The sequence below is a fragment of the Dama dama genome, chromosome 8 (genome assembly GCF_033118175.1).
Source record: "Dama dama isolate Ldn47 chromosome 8, ASM3311817v1, whole genome shotgun sequence".
NCBI classification, from domain to species: Eukaryota; Metazoa; Chordata; class Mammalia; order Artiodactyla; family Cervidae; genus Dama; species Dama dama.
Genome location: NC_083688.1, coordinates 57,186,049 through 57,202,073, shown reverse-complemented (window position 1 = coordinate 57,202,073; position 16,025 = coordinate 57,186,049).

Below are 16,025 nucleotides of genomic sequence, written 5' to 3'. Positions count from 1 at the left end.
AGGAGCATGAAAGCGTGTTGAAAAACATGAAGAGCACGGAAAGGTGTGAAAAATATGAAGAGCTTCAAAAGGTGTCAAAAATATGAGGACCATGAAACGGTTTGAAAAATAGGAGCAGCATGAAGTTGTGTTGAAAAACATGAAGAGCCTGAAAAGGTGTGAAATATATGAAGAGCTTCAAAAGGTGTAAAAAATATGAGGAGTTTGAAACGGTCTGAAAAATAAAAGGATCTGGTTTCCTCAGTGTGTATGCCCAGAAGTGGAATTGCTGGGTCTTATGGCAGTTCTATTTCCAGTTTTTTAAGAAATCTCTACACCATTTTCCATAGCGGCTGTACTAGTGTGCATTCCCACCAACAGTATAAGAGGGTTCCCTTTTCTCCACTCCCTCTCCAGCATTTATTGCTTGTAGACTTTTGGATAGCAGCCATCCTGACTGGCATGTAATGGTACCTCATTGTGGTTTTGATTTGCATTTCTCTAATAATGAGTGATGTTGAGCATCTTTTCATGTGTTTGTTATCCATCTGTATGTCTTCTTTGGAGAAATGTCTGTTTAGTTCTTTGGCTCATTTTGTATTGGGTCATTTATTTTTCTGGAATTGAGCAGCAGGATTTGCTTGTATATTTTTGAGATTAATCCTTTGTCTGTTTCTTCATTTGCTATTATTTTCTCCCAATCTGACGGCTGTCTTTTCACCTTACTTATAGTTTCCTTTGTAGTGCAAAAGCTTTTAAGTTTCATTAGGTCCCATTTGTTTAGTTTTGCTTTTATTTCCAATATTCTGGGAGGTGGGTCATAGAGGATCTTGCTTTGATTTATGTCGGAGAGTGTTTTGCCTATCTTCTCCTCTAGGAGTTTTATAGTTTCTGGTCTTACATTTAGATCTTTAATCCATTTTGAGTTTATTTTTGTGTATGGTGTTAGAAAGTGTTCTATTTTCATTCTTTTACAAGTGGTTGACCAGTTTTCCCAGCACCACTTGTTAAAGAGGTTGTCTTTTTTCCATTGTATATCCTTGCCTCCTTTGTCAAAGATAAGGTGTCCATAGGTTCGTCTGAAAGAGACACGTGCACCCCAATGTTCATCGCAGCACTGTTTATAATAGCCAGGACATGGAAGCAACCTAGATGCCCGTCAGCAGATGAATGGATAAGAAAGCTGTGGTACATATACACCATGGAATATTACTCAGCCATTAAAAAGAATTCATTTGAATCAGTCCTAATGAGATGGATGAAGCTGGAGCCCATTATACAGAGTGAAGTAAGCCAGAAAGATAAAGAACATTACAGCATACTGACACATGTATATGGAATTTAGAGAGGTGACAACGATAACCCTATATGCAGAACAGAAAAAGAGACACAGAAATACAGAACAGACTTTTAAACTTTGTGGGAGAATGTGAGGGTGGGATATTTCAAAAGAACAGCATGTATGCTATCTATGGTGAAACAGAGCACCAGCCCAGGTAGGATGCACGAGACAAGTGCTCCGGCTTGGTGCACTGGGAAGACCCAGAGGAATCGGGTGGAGAGGGAGGTGGGAGGGGGAATCGGGACTGTGAATACATGTAAATCCATGGCTGATTCATATCAAGGTATGACAAAACCCACTGGAAAAAAAAAAATAAAAATAATAAAAAAAAATAAAAAAATAACAATAAAAAAAAATAAGAGGAGCATGAAACGGTGTTCAAAAACATGAAGAGCCTGAAAAGGTGTGGAAATTATGAAGAGCTTCAAAAGGTGTCAAATATATGAGGAGCATAAAACGGTTTGAAAAAAAGGAGGAGCATGAAATGGTGTTGAAAAACATGAAGAGCCTAAAAAGGTGTGAAAAATATGAAGAGCTTCAAAAGGTTTCAAAAATATGAGAGGCATGAACGGTCTGAAATGTAGGGGGAGCATGAAGCGGTGTAGAAAAACATGAAGAGCCTGAAAAGGTGTGGAAATTATGAAGAGCTTCAAAAGGTGTCAAATATATGAGGAGCATAAAACGGTCTGAAAAAAAGGAGGAGCATGAAATGGTGTTTAAAAACATGAAGAGCCTGAAAGGTGTCGAAAATATGAAGAGCTTCAAAATGTGTCAAAAATATGAGGAGCATGAAACGATCTGAATAATCGGAGGAGCATGAAAGCGTGTTGAAAAACATGAAGAGCACGGAAAGGTGTGAAAAATATGAAGAGCTTCAAAATGTGTCAAAAATATGAGGACCATGAAACGGTTTGAAAAATAGGAGCAGCATGAAGTTGTGTTGAAAAACATGAAGAGCCTGAAAAGGTGTGAAATATATGAAGAGCTTCAAAAGGTGTAAAAAATATGAGGAGTTTGAAACGGTCTGAAAAATAAAAGGATCTGGTTTCCTCAGTGTGTATGCCCAGAAGTGGAATTGCTGGGTCTTATGGCAGTTCTATTTCCAGTTTTTTAAGAAATCTCTACACCATTTTCCATAGCGGCTGTACTAGTGTGCATTCCCACCAACAGTATAAGAGGGTTCCCTTTTCTCCACTCCCTCTCCAGCATTTATTGCTTGTAGACTTTTGGATAGCAGCCATCCTGACTGGCATGTAATGGTACCTCATTGTGGTTTTGATTTGCATTTCTCTAATAATGAGTGATGTTGAGCATCTTTTCATGTGTTTGTTATCCATCTGTATGTCTTCTTTGGAGAAATGTCTGTTTAGTTCTTTGGCTCATTTTGTATTGGGTCATTTATTTTTCTGGAATTGAGCAGCAGGATTTGCTTGTATATTTTTGAGATTAATCCTTTGTCTGTTTCTTCATTTGCTATTATTTTCTCCCAATCTGACGGCTGTCTTTTCACCTTACTTATAGTTTCCTTTGTAGTGCAAAAGCTTTTAAGTTTCATTAGGTCCCATTTGTTTAGTTTTGCTTTTATTTCCAATATTCTGGGAGGTGGGTCATAGAGGATCTTGCTTTGATTTATGTCGGAGAGTGTTTTGCCTATCTTCTCCTCTAGGAGTTTTATAGTTTCTGGTCTTACATTTAGATCTTTAATCCATTTTGAGTTTATTTTTGTGTATGGTGTTAGAAAGTGTTCTATTTTCATTCTTTTACAAGTGGTTGACCAGTTTTCCCAGCACCACTTGTTAAAGAGGTTGTCTTTTTTCCATTGTATATCCTTGCCTCCTTTGTCAAAGATAAGGTGTCCATAGGTTCGTCTGAAAGAGACACGTGCACCCCAATGTTCATCGCAGCACTGTTTATAATAGCCAGGACATGGAAGCAACCTAGATGCCCGTCAGCAGATGAATGGATAAGAAAGCTGTGGTACATATACACCATGGAATATTACTCAGCCATTAAAAAGAATTCATTTGAATCAGTCCTAATGAGATGGATGAAGCTGGAGCCCATTATACAGAGTGAAGTAAGCCAGAAAGATAAAGAACATTACAGCATACTGACACATGTATATGGAATTTAGAGAGGTGACAACGATAACCCTATATGCAGAACAGAAAAAGAGACACAGAAATACAGAACAGACTTTTAAACTTTGTGGGAGAATGTGAGGGTGGGATATTTCAAAAGAACAGCATGTATGCTATCTATGGTGAAACAGAGCACCAGCCCAGGTAGGATGCACGAGACAAGTGCTCCGGCTTGGTGCACTGGGAAGACCCAGAGGAATCGGGTGGAGAGGGAGGTGGGAGGGGGAATCGGGACTGTGAATACATGTAAATCCATGGCTGATTCATATCAAGGTATGACAAAACCCACTGGAAAAAAAAAATAAAAATAATAAAAAAAAATAAAAAAATAACAATAAAAAAAAATAAGAGGAGCATGAAACGGTGTTCAAAAACATGAAGAGCCTGAAAAGGTGTGGAAATTATGAAGAGCTTCAAAAGGTGTCAAATATATGAGGAGCATAAAACGGTTTGAAAAAAAGGAGGAGCATGAAATGGTGTTGAAAAACATGAAGAGCCTAAAAAGGTGTGAAAAATATGAAGAGCTTCAAAAGGTTTCAAAAATATGAGAGGCATGAACGGTCTGAAATGTAGGGGGAGCATGAAGCGGTGTAGAAAAACATGAAGAGCCTGAAAAGGTGTGGAAATTATGAAGAGCTTCAAAAGGTGTCAAATATATGAGGAGCATAAAACGGTCTGAAAAAAAGGAGGAGCATGAAATGGTGTTTAAAAACATGAAGAGCCTGAAAAGGTGTGATAAATATGAAGAGTTTCAAAACGTGTCAAAAAGATGAGGAGCATGAAACGGTCTGAAAAATAGGAGGAGCATGAAGCGGTGTTGAAAAATATGAAGAGCCTGAAAAGGTGTGAAAAATCTGAAGAGCTTCAAAAGGTGTCAAATATATGAGGAGCATGAAACGGTGTGAAAATTAGGAGGAGCATGAAGTGGTGTTGAAAATCATGAAGAGCCTGTAAGGTGTGAAAAATATGAAGAACTTCAAAAGGTGTCAAAAATATAAGGAGCATGAAACGGACTGAAAAATAGGAGGAGCATGAAGTGGTGTTGAAAAACGTGAAGAGCCTGAAAAGGTGTGAAAAATATGAAGAACTTCAAAAGGTGTCAAAAATATGAGCAGCATGAAACGGTCTGAAAAACGGGAGGAGCATGAAACGGTGTTCAAAAACATGAAGAGCCTGGAGAAGTGTGAAAAATATGAAGAGCTTCAAAAGGCGTCAAAAATATGAGGAGCATGAAATGGTCTGAAAAAAAGGAGGCGCATGAAGCGGTGTTGAAAAACATGAAGAGCCTGAAAAGGTGTGAATAATATGAAGAGCTTCAAAAGGTGTCAAAATATGAGGAGCATGAAACCGTCTGAAAAATAGTAGGAGCATGAAGCAGTGTTGAAAACATGAAGAGCCTGAAAAGGTGTGAAAAATATGAAGAGGTTCAAAACGTGTCAAAAATATGAGGAGCATGAAACGGTCTGAAAAATAGGAGGAGCATGAATCGGTGTTCAAAAACATGAAGATCCAGAAAAGGTGTGAAATATATGAAGAGCTTCAAATGGTGTCAAAAATATAAGGAGCATTAAACGGCCTGAAATATAGGAGGAGCATGAAAAGGTGTTAAAAAACATGAAGAGCTTCAAAAGGTGTGAAACATATGAGGAGCATGAAACGGTCTGAAAAATAGGATGATCATGAAACGGTGTTCAAAAACATGAAGAGCCTGGAAAGGTGTGAAAAATATGAAGAGCTTCAAAAAGTGTCAAAAATATGAGGAGCATGAAACGGTCTGAAAAATAGCAGGAGCATGAAGTGGTGTTGAGAAACATGAAGAGCCTGAAAAAGTTGTGAAACATATGAGGAGAATGAAACGGTCTGAAAAATAGGAGGAGCATGAAGTGGTGTAGAAAAACATGAAGACCCTGAAAAAGTGTGAAAAATATGAAGAGCTTCAAAAGGTGTCAAAAATATGAGGACCATGAAACGGTCTGAAAAATATGAGGAGCAAGAAACTGTTTTCAAAAACATGAAGAGCCTCAAAAGGTGTGAAAAGTAGGAAGAGCTTCAAACTGTGTCAAAAATATGATGAGCATGATACGGTCTGAAAAATAGGAGGACCATGAAGTGGTGTTGAAAAACATGAAGAGCCTGAAAAAGGTGTGAAACATATGAGGAGCATGAAACGGTCTGAAAAATAGGAGGCGCATGAGACGGTGTTGAAATACATGAAAAGCCTGAAAAGGTGTGAAAAATATGAAGAGCTTCAAAGGATGTCAAAAATATGAGGAGCATGAAAATGTCTGAAAAATAGGAAGAGAATGAAGCGGTGTAGAAAAACATGAAAAGCCTGAAAAGGTGTGAAAAATATGAAGAACTTCAAAAGGTGTCAAAAATATGAGGAGCATGAAACGGTCTGAAAAATAGGAGGAGCATGAAGTGGTGTAGAAAAATATGAAGACCCTAAAAAAGTGTGAAAAATATGAAGAGCTTCAAAAGGTGTCAAAAATATGAGGACCATGAAACGGTCTGAAAAATATGAGGAGCAAGAAACTGTTTTCAAAAACATGAAGAGCCTCAAAAGGTGTGAAAAGTAGGAAGAGCTTCAAACTGTGTCAAAAATATGATGAGCATGATACGGTCTGAAAATTAGGAGGAGCATGAAGTGGTGTTGAAAAACATGAAGAGCCTGAAAAAGGTGTGAAACATATGAGGAGCATGAAACGGTCTGAAAAATAGGAGGCGCATGAGACGGTGTTGAAATACCTGAAAAGCCTGAAAAGGTGTGAAAAATATGAAGAGCTTCAAAGGATGTCAAAAATATGAGGAGCATGAAAATGTCTGAAAAATAGGAAGAGAATGAAGCAGTGTAGAAAAACATGAAAAGCCTGAAAAGGTGTGAAAAATATGAAGAACTTCAAAAGGTGTCAAAAATATGAGGAGCATGAAACGGTCTGAAAAATAGGAGGAGCATGAAGTGGTGTTGAGAAACATGAAGAGCCTGAAAAAGTTGTGAAACATATGAGGAGAATGAAACAGTCTGAAAAATAGGAGGAGCATGAAGTGGTGTAGAAAAATATGAAGACCCTGAAAAAATGTGAAAAATATGAAGAGCTTCAAAAGGTGTCAAAAATATGAGGAGCTTGAAACGGTCTGAAATATAGGAGGAGCGTGAAAAGGTGTTAAAAAACATGAAGAGCTTCAAAAGGTGTCAAAAATATGAGGAGCAAGAAACGGTCTGAAAAATAGGAGGAACATGAAACGGTTTGACAAATAGGAGGAGCATGAAACGGTGTTGAAAAACATGAAGAACCTGAAAGGTGTCGAAAATATGAAGAGCTTCAAAATGTGTCAAAAATATGAGGAGCATGAAACGATCTGAATAATCGGAGGAGCATGAAAGCGTGTTGAAAAACATGAAGAGCACGGAAAGGTGTGAAAAATATGAAGAGCTTCAAAAGGTGTCAAAAATATGAGGACCATGAAACGGTCTGAAAAATAGGAGGAGCATGAAGCGGTGTTGAAAAACATGAAGAGCCTGAAAAGGTGTGAAATATATGAAGAGCTTCAAAAGGTGTAAAAAATATGAGGAGTTTGAAACGGTCTGAAAAATAAGAGGATCTGGTTTCCTCAGTGTGTATGCCCAGAAGTGGAATTGCTGGGTCATATGGCAGTTCTATTTCCAGTTTTTTAAGAAATCTCTACACCGTTTTCCATAGCGGCTGTACTAGTGTGCATTCCCACCAACAGTATAAGAGGGTTCCCTTTTCTCCACTCCCTCTCCAGCATTTATTGCTTGTAGACTTTTGGATAGCAGCCATCCTGACTGGCATGTAATGGTACCTCATTGTGGTTTTGATTTGCATTTCTCTAATAATGAGTGATGTTGAGCATCTTTTCATGTGTTTGTTATCCATCTGTATGTCTTCTTTGGAGAAATGTCTGTTTAGTTCTTTGGCTCATTTTTTATTGGGTCATTTATTTTTCTGGAATTGAGCTGCAGGATTTGCTTGTATATTTTTGAGATTAATCCTTTGTCTGTTTCTTCATTTGCTATTATTTTCTCCCAATCTGAGGGCTGTCTTTTCACCTTACTTATAGTTTCCTTTGTAGTGCAAAAGCTTTTAAGTTTCATTAGGTCCCATTTGTTTAGTTTTGCTTTTATTTCCAATATTCTGGGAGGTGGGTCATAGAGGATCTTGCTTTGATTTATGTCGGAGAGTGTTTTGCCTATCTTCTCCTCTAGGAGTTTTATAGTTTCTGGTCTTACATTTAGATCTTTAATCCATTTTGAGTTTATTTTTGTGTATGGTGTTAGAAAGTGTTCTATTTTCATTCTTTTACAAGTGGTTGACCAGTTTTCCCAGCACCACTTGTTAAAGAGGTTGTCTTTTTTCCATTGTATATCCTTGCCTCCTTTGTCAAAGATAAGGTGTCCATAGGTTCGTCTGAAAGAGACACGTGCACCCCAATGTTCATCACAGCACTATTTATAATAGCCAGGACATGGAAGCAACCTAGATGCCCGTCAGCAGATGAATGGATAAGAAAGCTGTGGTACATATACACCATGGAATATTACTCAGCCATTAAAAAGAATTCATTTGAATCAGGCCTAATGAGATGGATGAAGCTGGAGCCCATTATACAGAGTGAAGTAAGCCAGAAAGATAAAGAACATTACAGCATACTGACACATGTATATGGAATTTAGAGAGGTGACAACGATAACCCTATATGCAGAACAGAAAAAGAGACACAGAAATACAGAACAGACTTTTGAACTTTGTGGGAGAATGTGAGGGTGGGATATTTCAAAAGAACAGCATGTATGCTATCTATGGTGAAACAGATCACCAGCCCAGGTAGGATGCACGAGACAAGTGCTCCGGCTTGGTGCACTGGGAAGACCCAGAGGAATCGGGTGGAGAGGGAGGTGGGAGGGGGAATCGGGACTGGGAATACATGTAAATCCATGGCTGATTCATATCAATGTATGACAAAACCGACTGGGAAAAAAAATAAAAATAATAAAAAAAAATAAAAAAAAATAACAATAAAAAAAATAAGAGGAGCAAGAAACGGTGTTCAAAAACATGAAGAGCCTGAAAAGGTGTGGAAATTATGAAGAGCTTCAAAAGGTGTCAAATATATGAGGAGCATAAAACGGTTTGAAAAAAAGGAGGAGCATGAAATGGTGTTGAAAAACATGAAGAGCCTAAAAAGGTGTGAAAAATATGAAGAGCTTCAATAGGTTTCAAAAATATGAGAGGCATGAACGGTCTGAAATGTAGGGGGAGCATGAAGCGGTGTAGAAAAACATGAAGAGCCTGAAAAGGTGTGGAAATTATGAAGAGCTTCAAAAGGTGTCAAATATATGAGGAGCATAAAACGGTCTGAAAAAAAGGAGGAGCATGAAATGGTGTTGAAAAACATGAAGAGCCTGAAAAGGTGTGATAAATATGAAGAGTTTCAAAACGTGTCAAAAAGATGAGGAGCATGAAACGGTCTGAAAAATAGGAGGAGCATGAAGCGGTGTTGAAAAATATGAAGAGCCTGAAAAGGTGTGAAAAATCTGAAGAGCTTCAAAAGGTGTCAAATATATGAGGAGCATGAAACGGTGTGAAAATTAGGAGGAGCATGAAGTGGTGTTGAAAATCATGAAGAGCCTGTAAGGTGTGAAAAATATGAAGAACTTCAAAAGGTGTCAAAAATATAAGGAGCATGAAACGGACTGAAAAATAGGAGGAGCATGAAGTGGTGTTGAAAAACGTGAAGAGCCTGAAAAGGTGTGAAAAATATGAAGAACTTCAAAAGGTGTCAAAAATATGAGCAGCATGAAACGGCCTGAAAAACAGGAGGAACATGAAACGGTGTTCAAAAACATGAAGAGCCTGGAGAAGTGTGAAAAATATGAAGAGCTTCAAAAGGCTTCAAAAATATGAGGAGCATGAAACGGTCTGAAAAAAAGGAGGAGCATGAAGCGGTGTTGAAAAACATGAAGAGCCTGAAAAGGTGTGAATAATATGAAGAGCTTCAAAAGGTGTCAAAAATATGAGGAGCATGAAACCGTCTGAAAAATAGTAGGAGCATGAAGCAGTGTTGAAAACATGAAGAGCCTGAAAAGGTGTGAAAAATATGAAGAGGTTCAAAACGTGTCAAAAATATGAGGAGCATGAAACGGTCTGAAAAATAGGAGGAGCATGAATCGGTGTTCAAAAACATGAAGAGCCAGAAAAGGTGTGAAATATATGAAGAGCCTCAAAGGTGTCAAAAATATGAGGAGCAAGAAACGCTCTGAAAAATAGGAGGAGCTTAAGCGGGTTGAAAAATATGAAGAGCCTGAAAAGATGTGAAAAATATGAAGAGCTTCAAAAGGTGTCATATATATGAGGAGCATGAAACGGTCTGAAAAATTGGAGAAGCATGAAGTGGTGTTGAAAAATATGAAGAGCCTGAAAACGTGCGAAAAATATGAAGAGCTTCAAATGGTGTCAAAAATATAAGGAGCATTAAACGGTCTGAAATATAGGAGGAGCATGAAAAGGTGTTAAAAAACATGAAGAGCTTCAAAAGGTGTGAAACATATGAGGAGCATGAAACGGTCTGAAAAATAGGATGATCATGAAACGGTGTTCAAAAACATGAAGAGCCTGGAAAGGTGTGAAAAATATGAAGAGCTTCAAAAAGTGTCAAAAATATGAGGAGCATGAAACGGTCTGAAAAATAGCAGGAGCATGAAGTGGTGTTGAGAAACATGAAGAGCCTGAAAAAGTTGTGAAACATATGAGGAGAATGAAACGGTCTGAAAAATAGGAGGAGCATGAAGTGGTATAGAAAAAGATGAAGACCCTGAAAAAGTGTGAAAAATATGAAGAGCTTCAAAAGGTGTCAAAAATATGAGGAGCATGAAACGGTCTGAAAAATAGGAGGAGCATGAAGTGGTGTAGAAAAATATGAAGACCCTGAAAAAGTGTGAAAAATATGAAGAGCTTCAAAAGGTGTCAAAAATATGAGGACCATGAAACGGTCTGAAAAATATGAGGAGCAAGAAACTGTTTTCAAAAACTTGAAGAGCCTCAAAAGGTGTGAAAAGTAGGAAGAGCTTCAAACTGTGTCAAAAATATGATGAGCATGATACGGTCTGAAAATTAGGAGGAGCATGAAGTGGTGTTGAAAAACATGAAGAGCCTGAAAAAGGTGTGAAACATATGAGGAGCATGAAACGGTCTGAAAAATAGGAGGCGCATGAGACGGTGTTGAAATACCTGAAAAGCCTGAAAAGGTGTGAAAAATATGAAGAGCTTCAAAGGATGTCAAAAATATGAGGAGCATGAAAATGTCTGAAAAATAGGAAGAGAATGAAGCAGTGTAGAAAAACATGAAAAGCCTGAAAAGGTGTGAAAAATATGAAGAACTTCAAAAGGTGTCAAAAATATGAGGAGCATGAAACGGTCTGAAAAATAGGAGGAGCATGAAGTGGTGTTGAGAAACATGAAGAGCCTGAAAAAGTTGTGAAACATATGAGGAGAATGAAACGGTCTGAAAAATAGGAGGAGCATGAAGTGGTGTAGAAAAATATGAAGACCCTGAAAAAATGTGAAAAATATGAAGAGCTTCAAAAGGTGTCAAAAATATGAGGAGCTTGAAACGGTCTGAAATATAGGAGGAGCATGAAAAGGTGTTAAAAAACATGAAGAGCTTCAAAAGGTGTCAAAAATATGAGGAGCAAGAAACGGTCTGAAAAATAGGAGGAACATGAAACGGTTTGACAAATAGGAGGAGCATGAAACGGTGTTGAAAAACATGAAGAACCTGAAAGGTGTCGAAAATATGAAGAGCTTCAAAATGTGTCAAAAATATGAGGAGCATGAAACGGTTTGAAAAATAGGAGGAGCATGAAACGGTGTTGAAAAACATGAAGAACCTGAAAGGTGTCGAAAATATGAAGAGCTTCAAAATGTGTCAAAAATATGAGGAGCATGAAACGATCTGAATAATCGGAGGAGCATGAAAGCGTGTTGAAAAACATGAAGAGCACGGAAAGGTGTGAAAAATATGAAGAGCTTCAAAAGGTGTCAAAAATATGAGGACCATGAAACCGTCTGAAAAATAGGAGGAGCATGAAGCGGTGTTGAAAATCATGAAGAGCCTGAAAAGGTGTGAAATATATGAAGAGCTTCAAAAGGTGTAAAAAATATGAGGAGTTTGAAACGGTCTGAAAAATAAGAGGATCTGGTTTCCTCAGTGTGTATGCCCAGAAGTGGAATTGCTGGGTCATATGGCAGTTCTATTTCCAGTTTTTTAAGAAATCTCTACACCGTTTTCCATAGCGGCTGTACTAGTGTGCATTCCCACCAACAGTATAAGAGGGTTCCCTTTTCTCCACTCCCTCTCCAGCATTTATTGCTTGTAGACTTTTGGATAGCAGCCATCCTGACTGGCATGTAATGGTACCTCATTGTGGTTTTGATTTGCATTTCTCTAATAATGAGTGATGTTGAGCATCTTTTCATGTGTTTGTTATCCATCTGTATGTCTTCTTTGGAGAAATGTCTGTTTAGTTCTTTGGCTCATTTTGTATTGGGTCATTTATTTTTCTGGAATTGAGCTGCAGGATTTGCTTGTATATTTTTGAGATTAATCCTTTGTCTGTTTCTTCATTTGCTATTATTTTCTCCCAATCTGAGGGCTCTCTTTTCACCTTACTTATAGTTTCCTTTGTAGTGCAAAAGCTTTTAAGTTTCATTAGGTCCCATTTGTTTAGTTTTGCTTTTATTTCCAATATTCTGGGAGGTGGGTCATAGAGGATCTTGCTTTGATTTATGTCGGAGAGTGTTTTGCCTATCTTCTCCTCTAGGAGTTTTATAGTTTCTGGTCTTACATTTAGATCTTTAATCCATTTTGAGTTTATTTTTGTGTATGGTGTTAGAAAGTGTTCTATTTTCATTCTTTTACAAGTGGTTGACCAGTTTTCCCAGCACCACTTGTTAAAGAGGTTGTCTTTTTTCCATTGTATATCCTTGCCTCCTTTGTCAAAGATAAGGTGTACATAGGTTCGTCTGAAAGAGACACGTGCACCCCAATGTTCATCGCAGCACTATTTATAATAGCCAGGACATGGAAGCAACCTAGATGCCCGTCAGCAGATGAATGGATAAGAAAGCTGTGGTACATATACACCATGGAATATTACTCAGCCATTAAAAAGAATTCATTTGAATCAGTCCTAATGAGATGGATGAAGCTGGAGCCCATTATACAGAGTGAAGTAAGCCAGAAAGATAAAGAACATTACAGCATACTGACACATGTATATGGAATTTAGAAAGGTGACAACGATAACCCTATATGCAGAACAGAAAAATAGACACAGAAATACAGAACAGACTTTTGAACTTTGTGGGAGAATGTGAGGGTGGGATATTTCAAAAGAACAGCATGTATGCTATCTATGGTGAAACAGATCACCAGCCCAGGTAGGATGCACGAGACAAGTGCTCCGGCTTGGTGCACTGGGAAGACCCAGAGGAATCGGGTGGAGAGGGAGGTGGGAGGGGGAATCGGGACTGGGAATACATGTAAATCCATGGCTGATTCATATCAATGTATGACAAAACCGACTGGGAAAAAAAATAAAAATAATAAAAAAAAAATAAAAAAAATAACAATAAAAAAAAATAAGAGGAGCATGAAACGGTGTTCAAAAACATGAAGAGCCTGAAAAGGTGTGGAAATTATGAAGAGCTTCAAAAGGTGTCAAATATATGAGGAGCATAAAACGGTTTGAAAAAAAGGAGGAGCATGAAATGGTTTTGAAAAACATGAAGAGCCTAAAAAGGTGTGAAAAATATGAAGAGCTTCAAAAGGTTTCAAAAATATGAGAGGCATGAACGGTCTGAAATGTAGGGGGAGCATGAAGCGGTGTAGAAAAACATGAAGAGCCTGAAAAGGTGTGGAAATTATGAAGAGCTTCAAAAGGTGTCAAATATATGAGGAGCATAAAACGGTCTGAAAAAAAGGAGGAGCATGAAATGGTGTTGAAAAACATGAAGAGCCTGAAAAGGTGTGATAAATATGAAGAGTTTCAAAACGTGTCAAAAAGATGAGGAGCATGAAACGGTCTGAAAAATAGGAGGAGCATGAAGCGGTGTTGAAAAATATGAAGAGCCTGAAAAGGTGTGAAAAATCTGAAGAGCTTCAAAAGGTGTCAAATATATGAGGAGCATGAAACGGTGTGAAAATTAGGAGGAGCATGAAGTGGTGTTGAAAATCATGAAGAGCCTGTAAGGTGTGAAAAATATGAAGAACTTCAAAAGGTGTCAAAAATATAAGGAGCATGAAACGGACTGAAAAATAGGAGGAGCACGAAGTGGTGTTAAAAAACATGAAGAGCTTCAAAAGGTGTGAAACATATGAGGAGCATGAAACGGTCTGAAAAATAGGATGATCATGAAACGGTGTTCAAAAACATGAAGAGCCTGGAAAGGTATGAAAAATATGAAGAGCTTCAAAAGGTGTCAAAATATGAGGAGCATGAAACGGTCTGAAAAAATGGAGGAGCATGAAACGGTGTTCAAAAACATGAGGAGCCTGAAAAATTGTGAAAAATATGAAGAGTTTCAAAAGGTGTCAAAAATATGAGGAGCTTGAAACGGTCTGAAAAATATGAGGAGCATGAAACGGTGTTCAAAAACATGAAAACCCTGAAAAGGTGTGAAATATATGAAGAGCTTCAAAAGGTGTCAATAATATGAGGAGAATGAAACGGTCTGAAAAATATGAGGAGCATGAAACGGTGTTCAAAAACATGAAAACACTGAAAAGGTGTGAAATATATGAAGAGCTTCAAAAGATGTCAAAAATAGGAGGAGCATGAAGCGGTGTAGAAAAACATGAAGAGCCTGAAAAGGTGTGAAAAATATGAAGAGCTTCAAAAGTTGTCAAAAATATGAGGAGCATGACACGGTCACAAATATAGGAGGAGCATGAAGTGGTGTTGAAAACATGAAGAACCTGAAAAGTTGTGAAAAATATGAAGAGCTTCAAAAGGTGTCAAATATATGAGGAGCATGAAACGGTCTGAAAATTAGGAGGAGGATGAAACGGTGTTCAAAACATGAAGAGCCTGAAATGTTTTGAAAAATGTGAAGAGCTTGAAAAGTTGTCAAAAATATGAGGGGCATGAAACTGTCTGAAAAATAGGAGGAGCATGAAACGTTGTTCAAAAACATGAAGAGCTTGGAAAGGTTTGAAAAATGTGAAGAGCTTGAAAAGGTGTCAAAAATATGAGGGGCATGAAACGGTCTGAAAAAGAGGATGAGCAAGAAACGGTGTTGAAAAACATGAAGAGCCTGAAAATGTGTGAAAAATATGAAGAGCTTCAAAAGGAGTCAAAATATGAGGCGCATGAAACGGTCTGAAAAATAGGAGGAGCATGAAACTGTGTTGAAAACATGAAGAGCCTGAAAAGTTGTTAGAAATATGACGAGTTTCAAAAGATATCCAAAATATGAGGAGCATGAAACGGTTTGAAAAATAGAAGGAGCATGATGTGGTGTTGAAAACAAGAAGTGCATAAAATGTGTGAAAAATATGAAGAGCTTCAAAAGATATCAAAAATATGAGGAGCATGTAACGGTCTAAAAATTAGGAGGAGCATGAGGTGGTGTTAAAAACATGAAGAGCCTGAAAATGTGTGAAAAATATGAAGAGCTTCAAAAGGTGTCAAAAATATGAGGAGCATGAAACGGTCTGAAAAATATGAGGAGAATAAAGCGGTGTTGAAAAACATGAAGAGCCTGAAAAGCTGTGAAAAATATGAAGAGCTTCAAAAGGTGTCAAAAATATGAGGAGCATGAAACGGTCTGAAAACTAGGAGGAGCAGAAGCAAATTTGAAAAACATGAAGAGCCTGAAAAGGTGTGATAATTATGAAGCGCTTCAAAAGGTGTCAAAATTATGGGGAGCATTAAACGGTCTGAAAAATAGGAGGAGCATGAAAACTTGTTGTAAAATATGAAGAGCCTGAAAAGGTGTGAAAAATATGAAGAGCTTCAAAATGTGTGAAAAATATGAGGAGCATGAAACGGTTTAAAAAATAGGAGGAGCATGAAATGGTGTTCAAAAACATGAAGAGCATGAAAAGGTGTGAAAAATATGAAGAGCTTCAAAAGGTGACAAAAACATGAGGACCATGAAACGGTCTGAAAAATAGGAGGAGCATGAAGCGGTGTTGAAAAACATGAAGAGCCTGAAAAGGTGTGAAATATATGAAGAGCTTCAAAAGGTGTAAAAAATATGAGGAGCTTGAAACGGTCTGAAAAATAAGAGGATCTGGTTTCCTCAGTGTGTATGCCCAGAAGTGGGATTGCTGGGTCATATGGCAGTTCTATTTCCAGTTTTTTAAGAAATCTCCACACTGTTTTCCATAGCGGCTGTACTAGTGTGCATTCCCACCAACAGTGTAAGAGGGTTCCCTTTTCTCCACACCATCTCCAGCATTTATTGCTTGTAGACTTCTGGATAGCAGCCATCCTGACTGGCATATAATGGTACCTCATTGTGGTTTTGATTTGCATT